At 37.5% G+C, this 15,454-nt stretch overlaps 1 protein-coding gene and 1 non-coding gene across 2 annotated transcripts in view; both read left to right on the plus strand.

Moving 5' to 3' along the window:
- The window catches only part of Hs6st3 (heparan sulfate 6-O-sulfotransferase 3), a 651,373-nt gene that overhangs the window by 251,563 nt on the left and 384,356 nt on the right, over positions 1 to 15,454 (plus strand). The gene's annotated exons all lie outside the window — the stretch shown is intronic.
- Trnag-ccc (transfer RNA glycine (anticodon CCC)) lies at positions 6,697 to 6,769 on the plus strand. The gene has a single exon. It is a non-coding gene; the product is annotated as a tRNA-Gly (tRNA).

Below are 15,454 nucleotides of genomic sequence, written 5' to 3' on the forward strand. Positions count from 1 at the left end.
ATAAGCAGTCATGAAGTTGATTTGGAAAAATGAGACCCCAAAATAGCCAAATCAGTCCTTAAAAAGAAAAGTAATGTGGGAGGCATCACAATTCCAGATCTCAAATTATATTACAGAGGTATAATAACAAAAATGGCAGGGTATTGGCACAAAAACAGAATCGAAGACCAATGGAACAGAATAGGAGACACAGAGACATACCCATGTATATACAGTTATCTTATATTGGACAAAGGCGTCATAAACATACATTGGAGAAAAGATAGCCTCTTCAACAAATGGTACTGGGAAAACTGGAAATCCATATGTAGTAGATTGAAATTGATCCCCTATATCTAACCTGCACAAAACTCAATTCAATGTGGATCAAGGACCTTGGAATTAGGTCAGAGACCCTGAGTCTAATAGAAGAAAAAGTAAACTCTCCATCATATTGGCTCAGGAATAGGCCTCCTCAATAAGACTCCTAAAGCTCAAGAACTAAAATCAAGAATCAATAAATGGCATTAAGTTAATAAGCTTCTTCACAGCAAAGGAAAGAATGAAGAATGTGAACAGAGAGTCTACAGAATGGGAGAAAATCTCCCTGTATGTCACATAGAGCCTTAATCTCCAGGATATATAAAGAACTCAAACAACTTAATACCAAAACAACAAATAATCCAATCAATAAATGGGCAAATGAATGGAACAGGCACTTTACAGACGAAGAAATATGAATGGTCAAAAAATAGAAATACAAATTAAAAATACACTGAGAGTCCATCTCACTCCAATCAGAATGGCCATTATTAAGAATACAGATAACAATAAATGCTGGCAAGGATGTGGGTTAAAAGGTTCACTCAGGTATTGCTGGTAGAACTGCAAATTGGTGCAACCACTCTGGAAAGCAGTATGAAGATTCCTTAGAAAACTTGGAATGGAACCATCATTTGACCCAGTTATCCTATTCCTTGACTTATACCCAAAAGACTTAAAATAAGCATACTACAGTGACACAATCACATCATTATTTATAGAAGCTCAGTTCCCAATAGCCTAGCTATGGCCCTAACCTAAGTGCCCTTCAACAGATGAATGGATAAATAAATTGTGGAACACATTGACAAGGGAATATTACTCAGGTATAGATAATATGAAATTATGGCATTTACTAGTTAATGGGTAAAATTGGAGAATATCATGCTATGTGAAATAAACCAGTCCCAGAAAACCAAAGTTCAAATGTTCTGTCTGATGATATGTCGATGCCCAGTGTAACTCCACATCATGTTCAATCACAAGAATGGGATCAAAATTGTAATGGGTTGCACCCCATATATGTATAATATGTCAAAATATACCTACTCTCATGTATATCTAAAAATAACACATTAAGAAAAAGGAAAAATTAATCTAATGAAATGCAAAAATAGAAGAGGGTATATTTGAATTTAAAAAACTAGGAGACTTAACAGTGAAATGCAATGCATAAAATTTGGATGCTAGATTAAAAAGAAAAATAAGAGAATTCTAAACAAGGCACTTTGGGGTTGTAAAAACAATTGAAGTCGTTTAAATATATATTAGATTATATACTGAATTTTTCTTAGTTGTAGTAGTGGTTTTGTAGTTATTTAGAAAATATTTTTATGTTAGAATATAAATGTTTTCATGGTGAATTATTTAATCTACTGTGATGTCACAATGTTCAAATGACTGAGCAATGGTTGCTATACACACACAAAGTTCATGAGTGAGTGCTGATGTATCAAAATAATTACTTAATCTAGGGGAAAAGCACATGCTACTTACTGTGACATTCTCTAGGTTTGAAGTTTTGCAAAATGGAAAGAAATTTATGAAGTATGAATTAGCTTACACAATTTCCAATGGGCACATTAGAAAGTTCTTGGTGTGAACTCTACCTCCAGAGGCAGTTCCAAAGCTTGAGAGGGAGTGCTTTGGAAAAACCCAAAGTAGATTATCTGCATGGATTTTTATTCCTACTAAAAATAAACATGATTATGATGAATAATGTGAATGAATATACTTTTAAACAGCTTTGCCCTTAGCCACTTTTATCAGTTTAAACAACTTGTGCATTTCATAGGACTCTGTCCTTCAGAAGTAACTGACAGTAAGGGTGTTGAGCAGCTAATCATGACACATTTGCTTAAAAGGTTATTTAACTGGATTCCTTTATAGGAATGTAGAAAATTTTCTAATTATGTAGGTGGATTAACTAATTAGACTGTTTTAGAAACCCTGTGTTCCTCATTGGAGCTTTTCTTTTAAACCCTTAATGGGTTAACAGAGAGTAGTTCTCACATCAGCAGCTTCAGTACCACTTGGGAAACTCTGAGTGAGATTCAATGAATCAGAAACTTTTGGCCTGGGCCCTGCAATCTGGTTTTTAGAAACATTCTCTCAGTGAAACCCATCCATCCTCTCATTGGCATATACATTTCCAGGAATGGTCACATAGGACGGTGGAGAAGAGGTAGGGCATTATACATCCTGGAGTTAATCATACCATGATCTGAACATGCTTGAAGCACTGAAGGACTCTGGGAGATTTGACCTAATAAGGCAGAGCAGCATACAATAGATTGCTACCTCCAGAGTTAGCAAATTACAAACCAGTTCTGTTCAATATTAGTCTCTAGTGAGGGTTGGTAGACTCCTTCCATCCTGGGCTAGGGAAAGGCTTGGCAGAGGAGAAGCTAGCTGTCAATCAGGTGTGGGCATGGGGTTGGAGGGACAGGGATATTCCAAGGCCACCCCTGTTCCACAGCAGATGGAGTTAAAGGTCCAAGGGCAAGAGTGGGAAGTGACTTAGATTTGATTACCCAGACAGAAAGTGAAGACGTGCTTCAGGAGGCCAGAGTGATGGGAACATTAGGCCGTGTCAGTTGGGTGTTGCTCCTAATCTGGGAGCAGGGTCTGGCAGAGTCGGAGCTAGACTTTCATGGCAGGATTGGATGTTAGCATAATCTGAGGACAGCAGCAGGGAGGGGCTTCCTGGGGAACTTCAAATGAGCTTGAGGATGAAAGAGACCTTAGCTGGTAGGGAGGGTACACTTCTGGGCATCTGGGCCAGAACATCTGGATGTTTGATAGGAGCTATTGACCAAAATAGGGACAGAGAGAGGAATTGTCTTAGTGCTTCTTTGTCGTGTTGAATCCCTCTAGGAGGTAGCAATCTATTGTATGCTGCTCTGGGAAAGATTCCACTTTCAAGCCGGTTTTGGAAAAAGAGCAGAGAAATAAGGTGAATCTCTGATATACAGGCAGCATGAGCCAGGGGAGGGTTGCTGAAAAAATTCAATCCCACTATCAGAAAGAGCTACTACTATCCTGTCAGGCTGGGCTTCCACTGATACCAAGTAGACTAAATCTTGGGGTGACCATCATTGGGAACACTGCAGAGAGATTAGGGGAGGCAGTAAACATTATGGCTCTGTTGAAATTCTCAACAGACAGAGACAGCCCTGATATCTGGTGCTTTGTATTATTTAAAAAAAAAATCCAGGAGGAGGGCAAAGGAACATTTATATAAGAGAGATTTAACCGAGAGACTAGCACTATGCAAGAATGGTATATTGGCTAAATAAAAGTGATGATATTAATAAATAGACTATTGATAGCTAAAAAGTGGATTATCTCAGCGGAGAGAGTGGCTTGGTGTGCCCCATTTGACTCTGTACCTGGCAGTGGTTAGCGCCTACTTATTCTCATATTGTAAAAGATGAAGTCCGCCTGATGGAGATCCACCTGACTGTTGGGAGAGACTGAGGCCTCAGTCAATACTGACTCCCTACCTTGTCACAGCGGTTTGCTGACCCTATTATTAAAATGTTCTTGACTCCTTTTAAATGTTTTTCTTTCTGAACCACTTCCTTTTATTCTGAATAATGTAAGAGAAAAAAATGTGAAGCCTTTAAAGACAGCTTTCAAAGGCTGTTAGTCCAAACTAAAACGTTTGGAGTTTGGATCCAAACTCACATCATTTTAAAGTAACAATGCAGTAGACTTTTTCCATCTGACAGATTGACTATTTGAAAACAGCAGAAGGGTGAGTTACCTGTTTCTGGAAGTGCTAAAATAGAGCACGGGCTGCTTGTTTACTTTGGTTATAGAGAAGTTCCTTTCTTCTGGAAGGGATAAGATCTGATGGCCAAAATGCCACCAGAAGCCAGAAGCAAGTGAAAACCTAACCGACCAACCACCCAGCAGCAACAGCAGAGCCCAGTCCTGCATGGCCAGGGTGGATGCTCGAGGTCGGGCGCTTCCATGTCACTGCTTTGGCTCATTAGGGTCGTCTTCATGATGACTTTCAGGGTTTCGATGCTCTTGTTTGGAAAACATTATCAGTTTATTTTTCTGATTTTCTAGGTCAGTGGTTCTCAGAGCATAGTTCCCAGACCAACAGTTTCAGTATCACCTGGGAAACTTGTAATAAACACAAACGAATCAGAAATTCTGGGAAGGGGGCCCAGCAATCTGACTGTGAGAAGCCCTTGAGGTGATCCGGATGCAGCTCAAGTTGAGAACTACAGTGTTAGGGAAGAGCTGAGCAGAAGTTGCATATTAAATTCAGTGGAATGGAAATATTAGAGGGAGGCAAACTAAAAACAAAGAAAGGGAATGAGCCGTCCTCTTTGAGGGTCCTCTAATGAAGGAATTATCTGTACAACCCATATAACTACTGTGGTAACACATTAAATATGAGTTTGTTTTTGAACAAATAAATGAATGAATGAATAAGTAAAGATTTATATGAATTCATAAAATGAAGCAATTCTACACATTTAAATTCTTATACATTATAATTTGATCACAGGAAATATACTTAGTTTCTGGGTTAGAGCCTGCTGTATTAATTGGGTTTTGTTTAGTCTGTAAGGGGTATGAGATGGGACAGGACAGACTGCTGTAATGGGTTGCCCAGACACAGTGAGAGTTTTTCTGTCTTATCTCTGGGCCCTCCTGGGCAACAGGAGGCGCCCATCCCTGCCGCGATTCAGAAGCCTCATTCTTCCATTTGTGCTTCTTCCTGTCATCCCTAGAGCCTTGCCTTTATTTGTATCTCACTGGTGGAAGGCAATGAAGTCTTTAGTTCATTCCAGTGAAATGCAAATACCTGTACAAGAGGGCAGGAAGTTTCTCATAGCCAAGAACTGGACACAACCCAGATATCCTTGACAGGGCACAGAGTTAGACAAACTGTGGTATAGCCTTGCTATGGAATGCCACTCAGCAGTAAAACCCAATAAACTAGTGGTATGTGCAACACACAGGAAAAGAATCTCAGAAGAATTATGCTGAGGGTGAAAAAATTCAGGCCTAAAAAATGGTGTACTGTCCAATTCAATTTATTAGACATTCTTGAAGTTTGAAAAAAACAACAACAACAACAACAACAAAAAAACGAAGAACAGATTTGTTATTGGCAGGGCTTAGGGAGAGAAACAGGAAGTTGTGATTGTAAAGGGTGGAATGGGTGACAAAATACTTTTGTGTCTTTATTGAGTTAGCAGTTCCACAAAGTTGTGCATGTAATAAAATGAATGCCCCCCCCAGTCTGAATATATTCCATGTTAACTTCTAGATTTTAATGTTGTGTTATAGTAATGCAGGATTTCACCCTGGATGAGTGACTGAAGGGTGCATGAAATCTTCCTGTACACTTTTTTGGCAACTTATTGTGGATATTTATTTAAATATTTAAAGTTTTAAGAAAAGAAACTTGCTCAAAAGTGACACACACCATTACCTCAGACTTCATTGACAGGGACTACTTCCGTGACCACACATAACTGCAAGAATTCTGGGAATATTGGAAGGGGAAAAATGTTTCGACTATATATTGTTTGTTCTCTATTGCTGTAACAAAATACTCAAAGTTTGGCATTTTATAAAGAAAAGAGTTTTATTTGGCTCACAATTTTTGAGGCTGGAAGTTGAGGATCAGGCCACCCATTCTATTTGGCACAGGGTAAGGGTTCCTTTGACTTCATCACAGTATGGTGGAGAAGCAGGGAGGGAAAGTGGTCTCGTGTGGAAGGGGGCAAGGCTTGTGTGCAGTGGTCTCACTTTGTAACAACTCTTATGAGAACTAACTGAGGTGCTGAGGGAATCCTATTAAGCCCTGTAAGGGAATCGTCCCCATGACCCCACCCCTCTCCTGTAGGCCCCACATCTTAAAGGTTCCACCACCTTGACATCCCTACACCAGCCAGGCTTCCAGCGCGTAAACTGTGGGAAGCAAACGACACCCCAACCGCGGCAGGGGGATGGATAGTCGGTGTGCCCCAGCACAACCACTGATTTCCCAGAGAAACCAGATGCTAACTCCCCGGGCACCCCCAGTCGTTCTCCAGTCCCTACGTTTCTTCTACAGCCCGATCAGCTGTAAACACTCGGCAGAGTCGCCATGGAGACCACTGCATCATAAGGTTCTAAGAGAATGGAGAAGTCAAAAGGTTAAGGCGTTCTTGATCGTGATGATTCATCTGGTTATTGATGAGAGGAAAAGGAAAGGATGAGAGGACAGTGAAGTCCCTTTTATTTTTCTGTTCCATTCAGCAAGGTTTAGGGCTTAATAACTATTTTGTAATTAATTTATTAACTTTTAGAAAAGAAAAAAGATTTTTTTGGTATTCCCTTTATGCACTGAGATTACTGCTCAAAATCAAAACATAATGGGGCTGGGGTTGTGGCTCAGTGGTAGAGCGCTCGCCTCCCACGTGAGAGACCCTGGGTTCGATCCTCAGCACCACATAAAAATAAATAAACAAAATAAAGATATAAAAAATTTAAAAAAAAGAAAAAATCAAAACATAAATGCAAAATGTAAGAAAATAAAAATTCCCTCTCATTAAAAAAAAAAGGCTTTTTGGGGGGGCTGGGTTTGTAGCTCAGTGGTAGCGTGCTTGCCTAGCACATGTGAGGCACTGGGTTCAATCCTCAGAACCACATAAAAAAATAAATAAAGGTATTGTGTCCATATACAACTAAAAAAATTTTTTTTAAAAAGGATTTTTAAATTTCATTGTGGTAAATTTTGGATAACTTAAATGAGGGAAGGATTTATTTAACTTAACATGATCAAAGACGTAAAGTAATTTATGTCTCATTTGGATGACTGCTATTAAAAAGAAAGGGAGAGAAGAAAATAATTAATGTTGGTAAGTATGTGTAGAAATTGAAACTTGTGTACTGCCCATGGGTGACTCCTCAGAAAGTGTAAGCTAGAACCGCTGTCTGATCAAACGATTCCAACTCTGGGCATAAATTATTTAATTGATAGATTCACGTAGATGTGTGTATACTCACATTTGTAGCAACATTGTATGTAATAGCTGAAAGATGCACAGATGTTCTTTGGCAAATGGATGATAAACAAAATTTGGCACATATGTGCAATGAAATATTATTCAGCCTTAAAAAAGAATAAAATTCTGATACATACAACAAAATGGATAACTCTTTAAGAGAATCATGCTAATTAAAACAAGCCAGACACAAAAGGATGGGTATTATACAATGCTATCTCTGTGAGGTGCCTAGTGGGAGCAGTCAAATTAGTAGAGATCAAAAGCAGAATAAAGGTTGTGAGGGTTTGGAAGGTGCAGAGATCTGGGAGTTATTGTTCCATGGAACTGAGTTTCTGTTAGTAAACAACTTCTGGAAATGGATGGTGGTGATGTTATATAACATTACGAATGTGTTTAATGTCACTGAATTGTACACTTAAAATAGCAAAAGTGTAAATTTTATCACAATAAGAAAGTAGGGGGAAATAATATTGGAAGTAAAATGTTTTAAGACTTTAAAGTCATTGGCTGCTTGTCCCAGACATTACAAAAAATTCTATCAGACCCATAGAAAGGAATAGATTATCTCAATTATGTTGAAATTATTTCATGATCTTCCTTGTAAGTAGTAAACATTGTATAATTCAGAATTGCCAAGGGTTAATAATATATATATATATATTTAATTTTTGAGTACTTTTTTAAAGGGTCTGTGTCCAGAAATTCTTCTTCAGTGACTTTAGGCTAGTGTTTCTCAGTCTTGGGTGCACATTGGAATCCCCTGGAGAGTTCTGAAAATCCCCTTGTCTAGACTGCATCTCAGACTCATGAATTATATCAGAATTCTGAAGGTACATCTGTACCCAAGGTGATTCTGGTGTGGATGGTTCAAGAATCCTCACTTAATAAATGGCTCCAAATAAAAGGTTATTAAACTGATCCATAAATAACTACTATGTGTATTCTTGTATAAAGGAAGATATTCGTTATAGTATAAAACAACATTAGAAAAAATTTTTGTTAAAGAAAAGCTGAAATAAACTATGGTGTGTGTTAAAACTTCATATATTCCAGAAATTGTATTTCTAGACAATGGTGATATTACAAAAACCAATATTTATTGGAAAACAAATGATAAAAAGAGGATTTGCATTTTTAAATCTTTTGATTGCAGAATGATAAGTTCTCTAGTCAGCTTGGCATCTTTCTGACCAAAATACCTGAAAAGAACATTTAGGGGAGGAAAAATTTATTTTGTCTCATGATTTTACAGGTTCAGTGCATGGTGTGCTGATTCTATAGCTGTAGGTCCAAGGGGAGGCTAAGATCAGTACCCAAGGGTGTAACAGGGAAAGCTTCCCAGGCCATGGCAGCCAGGAAGCAAAGAGAGTGAGCACTCACCAAAGACAAAGTAAAAACTCTAAAGGTGCATTGCATCCTCCAGTCACACCTGCCCACAGTTACCACTTCATCCGTATCAGTGGATTAATCCACCAATGAGGTCTCAGTTCTCATGACCTAATCATCTCCACTCCAAGCATTCTTTCATTGTCTCACACTGGAGTTTCTAGGGAACACCTCACATCTAAATCATAATAATAGGTTCAAATTTATTTTTACACTACTTCTTGAAAATCTAATACCTGTGCATTTTGTTTCCTGTGCTTAATATCTGTGATTAACTAATGATCCACAATGTGCTCCAATCATAGTGGTTGGCGATGACACTGGTACAGTTATTCTGTGCTTATTTTCTGAAACTCCTAACATCCTACTTCTCCATGTTCATTGGCCCTCTCTCCTGTTCTTAGGACTGTTCTACTTCTTACATATTAACAATGAGGAGAATGAAAGGGGTGTCAAGGAGATAACCTTGAAGCTCTTTGCAAAATGTAAAGGAGAAAAGCTTATATTACCCACTATTGTTGCTGATGCAAACAACTCAGAACTTTCTGGATCACAGTTAAATTGAAATCGCAGTGGAGGGAGTGGGCAGGTAATCTGCAGCTTGATTCATTGGGCTTGTTTGAGACCCAGTGTATTTTGCAGCCTGATCCATTTGCCTGCTACTCACTCCCAGCTTTCTTTCCCTAATGGCTGTTCTGACTCTCCATCCAGACTGAGCAGAGCTTAGTCTTGAAACAAGTTTCTGCTGAGAATCCAATGAAAACTCCTTTCATGATTTTTATAATTTTCATATAAATGTATGAAATCAAAGAGAGAATTCACAGAGCTCAATATTTGATTCCCAAGACGCCCTGGAATTCCCCATAGGATTTTGCTCAAAGTTCCCCAAAGTCACATGATTCTGTTGCCACCCCCCCCCCCATCACACCCACAGCACCTAGTATTTCTGGATACATTTTTTACCCACTTTCTTACACATTCTGCGTTCCTCTCTCCTTTATTATGCATAATAATACCAAGTCTAGATTCTTCTTCTGTACCTCTAGGCCAAAACTTACTACCCACTTCAAAATAAAGGGTTCTAGAGTTACAGGCCCACTTCTCTATTTTAATTGAAGATGGGGTGTTTTTAAATAACAAGAAAATTCAGGAAGTCTGCTTTGTATAAAATAATCCTGTGTGTAAATACCTATTATATTGAAATTTATTATATTTGAAGAAGACATATTTTCAGTCCAGCTGGTAGACTTATTCAATGAAAAAGGATTCTCACATCATGAACATTAATCCATACTTAAGCCAGCAAGCCTGATGTTCAGCGCTTTTAAAAAACCATAATTTTCTTCTTCAATTTAAATTACATGGTATAATTCAGTATCTACAGCATAATTCTTCATTTTAGCAGAAACATAATAAAACGGAGTAAAAATTTGATTTTTGTCAGTCATATTTATGTATTTTCTTTCCTTAGTCAACTATCAATTATTTAGAATTTGTCTGTGTTGGAGATTGCTTTTATCTGTTTTCTTTTTTTTCTTCTTTTTTTGTTTATTTTTGAGTTTAGACAAAATGTTCTTGATTCCACCGGGGAAATGAAAGGAGATTAAATTCAAGTAAATTAGTTGTCATATTGGAAAGATTTTGTGGCTTCAAGGACAGGACTATAGAAACTCTTGCTGTAAGTCAATGTTTATTATAATTAAAACAATCCAAGTCGTTACAAACTCCCTAGTCCCTATTTCTTGGTGTAAATGTATAAAAGGCACATTTTGTCACAAGGAAACATTTAATGTCACTAAGCTCTAGGAGGGACATGAAACTCCATCACAGTATACTCTGTGTTTGGACTCAGGAGGAGAAAAATAGCCTATGAGAGAAAAATAGTATCTCCCTGACATTGTGTGCTGGTGGGGGTTGCAGGGCTTGGGGTGCATATGTAATCTGGAAAGGATAACCCGATGACTGAACGTACCCCGAGCATTTTAGTAGGTTTATCCCTCCTTTTGGAGAGAAAGACATCCTCCAGGAGGGGGGTTAACTCTCTAGAGGCATATAAGAGAGAGGGACAGGCAGTGCATTGAGCAGAACTACTGAGCAGGGACCAGTTGATTCCCCTTTGGAACAACTGCAGGAGAGCAGGTGGAGGGTGTTTGGTTATCGAATCAAAGGATCACCACCTCCTTCCCCAGTTTTCTGCCTGGCGAAGCAGAAAGCAGATGCCTTAAAATACCCAGTTGCCTTAGGTATTGTTAACAGCTGTCTGATGACACGGTGTGAGTATAATTTGGGATCCCTTCATATCACCATCGCTTGAGCTGCTACTGAAGTCTTTCAGGGCAAAGCCTTGGGAAAGGAGATGTTGCAAGTTGTGTTTTTAATCTGTGCTCCTTGTAGCGAGCCTGCACATTTGTCAGCACCTCACGGGCCTCTGTCATCTGGGTAGCAGACACCCAGTAAGACTGATGAGCACAAGGATGAGTCTGGGAAGACACCTCTTCAGGGCTATTTCTTGGGCTTCACTGCACAGCAATAGGAACAGAGTGAAGTAGAGGGAATAAAGCAGACTGGGTTTCTCCCCATTCACAAAAAGGAGGAAAAGAAAAACAAGCTTTATGTTCACCTGGAGAAAATTTCAGAAGGGTTAGGATGCCAGGGTATTGATTATTGATAACTGTTTTCAGAGAGATATTTTTTTAAGTTTATATTCTTTACACCCTTTTTATAGTTTTAGAATTATGGCAAAATTTCCTGACAGTATAATTATATTGATGAATTAGTAGAATATTTGAAACCTGGATCTTGTGCTAATATAACAAGACACTTCCCCCTGGCCCCAATTTCTCAATGTAAGATAGGTAGTGTGGCCTGCATCAATGGTCTGTAACCTTGGGAGCATATTAGGACCGTCTGGTGATGTAAAGACAAAAACAAAAGAAAATAAATAAGCTGATGACTGGTTTTCAGGCCCATAAATTTTGATTTATTTGGTCTGAGGTTGGACCTAGGCATTATTCTCTGAAAAAAATCCTCACTACCAAGTGTTTCTGATACACAGCTAGGGTTGGAAATCAGAGGTCTATAGCCAAAGTTATTTTCAGCAGCAGTGTTTTGTAATTGTTTTTCTGCAACTTTCTTCCTTTAGAACCATGACATTTTGTCAGTTCTTTTGCTGATTTTGTTGAGCAGTCCCCCAAAATCTCCTGTGTGAAGCAATGCAAGAAGGTTTAGAGGTGAAATGATTGATCAGATTATAAGAGCCTTATCCCAAAGAGCAAATTAATCCACTGATAGGGTAACTGAGTGGTAACTGTAGGCAGGTAGGGTGTGGGTGCAGAAGGTGGGTCCCTGGAGGGCGTGCCTTTAGGGTGTATATTTGTCCTTGTTGAGCAGAGCTCTCTCTCTTTCTGCTACTTGGTGTGCTGACTTGAACAGCTTTCTTCAGCCACACTTTTCTGCCATGATGTTCAGCCTCACTTTGAGCCCCAAGGAATGGAACCGACTCTCTAGGGACTCAGACCTCTGAAAGTATGAGCCTCAAAATAAACTTTTTCTCCTCTAAAATTGTTCTTGTTAGGTCTGTTGGACACAGCAGCAAACAAGTTGTGTAAAACAACCCTCAATTTTCTTTAAAAAAATCTCTGTGAGGAAAGTTTTTGTAACATATATGTAAGTTATGAAACATAACAATAATATGGAACCCATCAACACCGTATCCAGGTTAAGCACTTGTGTAGAATCATTGCTATTGAACTTGGGAATGCTTTCCTCTAAAATCTGATGTGCACCGAGAACCCCTCCAAGGCAATTGGTGTTAGGGAGCCTGTCTTCTTCATTCTGGTTTTAAAAACATTTATTATTACTCTGTGCAGTATAACATTTTATTTCACTGGATTTTGTGCGCTACAAAAATAATATACTTTCTTACCTTAAACAACTTACTTCTTTTCACTTGAAATTGTTTCTGGAAGTTGTTCATGCTGTGTATAACTGTATTTCATTCATTTTCATTGCTAATAATATTTCATTTGTGTGAACAGTTTGAGTTAGTCATCATTTTGTTAATGGATATCAGAGTACATGTTATTCCATTCTTCACAATATTGTGAATATGCTGTATTATCAGCTTTTAAAGATTTTGCTAATTTAATATAAATTAGCACTTCATGGTGCCCTTATTTATAGTTAGCTGATCATTAAATATAAATATCATTTAAAAATATTTTTTCAGCTTTATATAGGGATAATTGACAAATAAAAATTATATATATTCAGTGTGTACAACATGAAGTTTTGATACACATATACATTCTGAAATAATTACCACAGTCAAGCTAATTAACAAATCATCACTCCATAGTTGCCTTTTAGTGTGTGTGAAGATAATACTTAGGACCAACTTGTTTAGCATAGTTAAGGAACATAATATGTTATTTTTAACCATAGTTACAAATACTATTCATTAGATCTTCAGAACTTATTTATCTTGTAGCTATAAGTTTTATACTCTTTGACCAACATCTCCCGATTTTTCCCACCCTCCAGCCTCTGGGAACCATGACTCTACTCTTGGATTTTATAGTTCAACATTTGCAGATTCCACATATAAGTCAGATCAGTATTTGTTTTTCTGTGTCTGGCTTATTCCACGTAGCAAAATGTCTTCCAGATTTTATCCATATTTTCATGAATGCAGAGTTTCCTTTTATAAAAAACTGAATTGTAGTGTGTTTTATACACACACACACACACACACACACACACACACACGGGGGTGGGAGGGATTGATTAGAATGATGGTTTCCAGGGCATCGGGATGGAGGAAATGAGAAGATTTTGATCAAAGAACCCACTTATATCTTCCATATCATGAGTGGCGCTGTGTCGGATATGGAAGTACATATCTTCTTGAGATGGCGATGTGCATCTTGTGGATATATACCTGGAAGTGTATTCTGGATCATATGGTAGCTCCCAGTTTTAATATTTCATTTCCCCATGGTGTTTTACATAATGGCTGCACCAATTTATATCTCTGTCAACTGTGTGTAAGGGTTCCATTTTCTCCACATCCATACTGGTTATCTTTTGACATCTTGATAGTAATCATCCTAGAAATATGAAATGATATTTCATTGTGGTCTTGATTTGAAATTGATTGATTTTTTTCCTTTGCTGTGCAGAGAATTTTTTGTTTGTTGTAGTCCCATTTGTTTATTTTTTTTTGTTGTGTTTTTTTGTGTCATATTTGGAAAAATATTGGCCAGATCAATGTCATGGAGCTTTTCCTCTATAGTTTCTTCTAGGAATTTTATAGATTCAGGGTTTTATATTTAAGTCTTTAAATTTTGAGTTGATTTTTGTGTATAAGAATCCAATTTTATTTTTTGAAACAAATAAGGAATCAATTTCCTTTTTTTTCATTTTATACATATGTATCTCTAGTCTTCCCAATATCATTTATTGAAGAGTTTATAGATTCTTTCTCTTGCTGATAAATTGTATTGATACTTTATTCCATTTTTTAAATTTCATTCATTATATTCTTCAGCTCCATATTTTCTGTGGTTATCTTTTAAAAGTGACTTTATCTCTTTATTGACCTGCTTTTGTTATTGTATTGAAGAGGAATTTATCCTCTTAGAGTTCTGGAGACCACAAGTCTAGACTTAAGGTACTGATAATACTATGCTTCCTTTGATGGCTTCAGGGATGAATCCTTCTCTCTCTCTCCCAGGTTCTGTTGACTCCTGGAAAAGATCTGCCTCTGGCTGCTGTAACAATACAATCACTGATTTATATTTACATGGCCTTCTCTTCTTTTCATATCTCTCGTTTGTGTCTCTTTTTAGTTCACTTGTCATTGGATTTAGGGCTCATCTGGATAATCTAAGATGATCTCATCTTGAGATCATTAATTATATCTGAAAAGACCCCTTTTCCAAAGAGGTTCTCATTTATAGGTTACTAGGGATTTGGGCATAGACATATCATTTGAAGGACCACCATCAGACTCACTGAAGACATTCACCTTCCTGAAATGGAAGTATCTAATCTCCAAATATTCTAATACTTAGAGACAGTGAATAACATACATATATATTGAATTCAAGTGTGAATGCATTTAAAGACACACTGTTAAAAAGGATTTTGGCTATGTATTATTTTTACTAAAATAAAAAGAACAAGAAGAAAATAAGTGCTGATTTTTGCTTAAATAAGTTATAAATCTAACATTGAGATGAAGCTTTCTGAAGCATAAGCGTTCCATTTTCTGTGCCTTATTACTTGCATTCCTTACCAATGTGAAAATGGGGCTGTTTAGATTTTTGTTCATGTTGTTAACAAATATGTGATTTAAGGAGATGTTTTATGTGAAGCTGTGACTGTTAAGCAAATTCTTCCTTAAGCATTCTCTGCTTATTTCAATCATGTCTATTCCCATCAATTTGATTGAAATGAGTGGCTAGGCTTTTCCCCAGTGTAATCCCCAGGGTATACAAATCATGGTTTGCCTGACACACAATGCTATCGACATTAAAAGCACTGCTATGTTTGACGATCACAACTTCTAAGTTGCAGTTATCTTATTTTGTCATGATGTTAGTTTAAATCTGCTTTACTTTTCTTTTTTAGAGCTTTGGCCAAGCTAATCATTCTCTGTATTCAGAGAGGAAAAATAAAAATGATTGTCTTGTATGAAGGAGCATTACAAAGTCATTTGGTCTGGCTTCTTGCCCACAAGC

The sequence above is a fragment of the Callospermophilus lateralis genome, chromosome 12, assembly GCF_048772815.1.
Source record: "Callospermophilus lateralis isolate mCalLat2 chromosome 12, mCalLat2.hap1, whole genome shotgun sequence".
NCBI lineage: Eukaryota > Metazoa > Chordata > Mammalia > Rodentia > Sciuridae > Callospermophilus > Callospermophilus lateralis.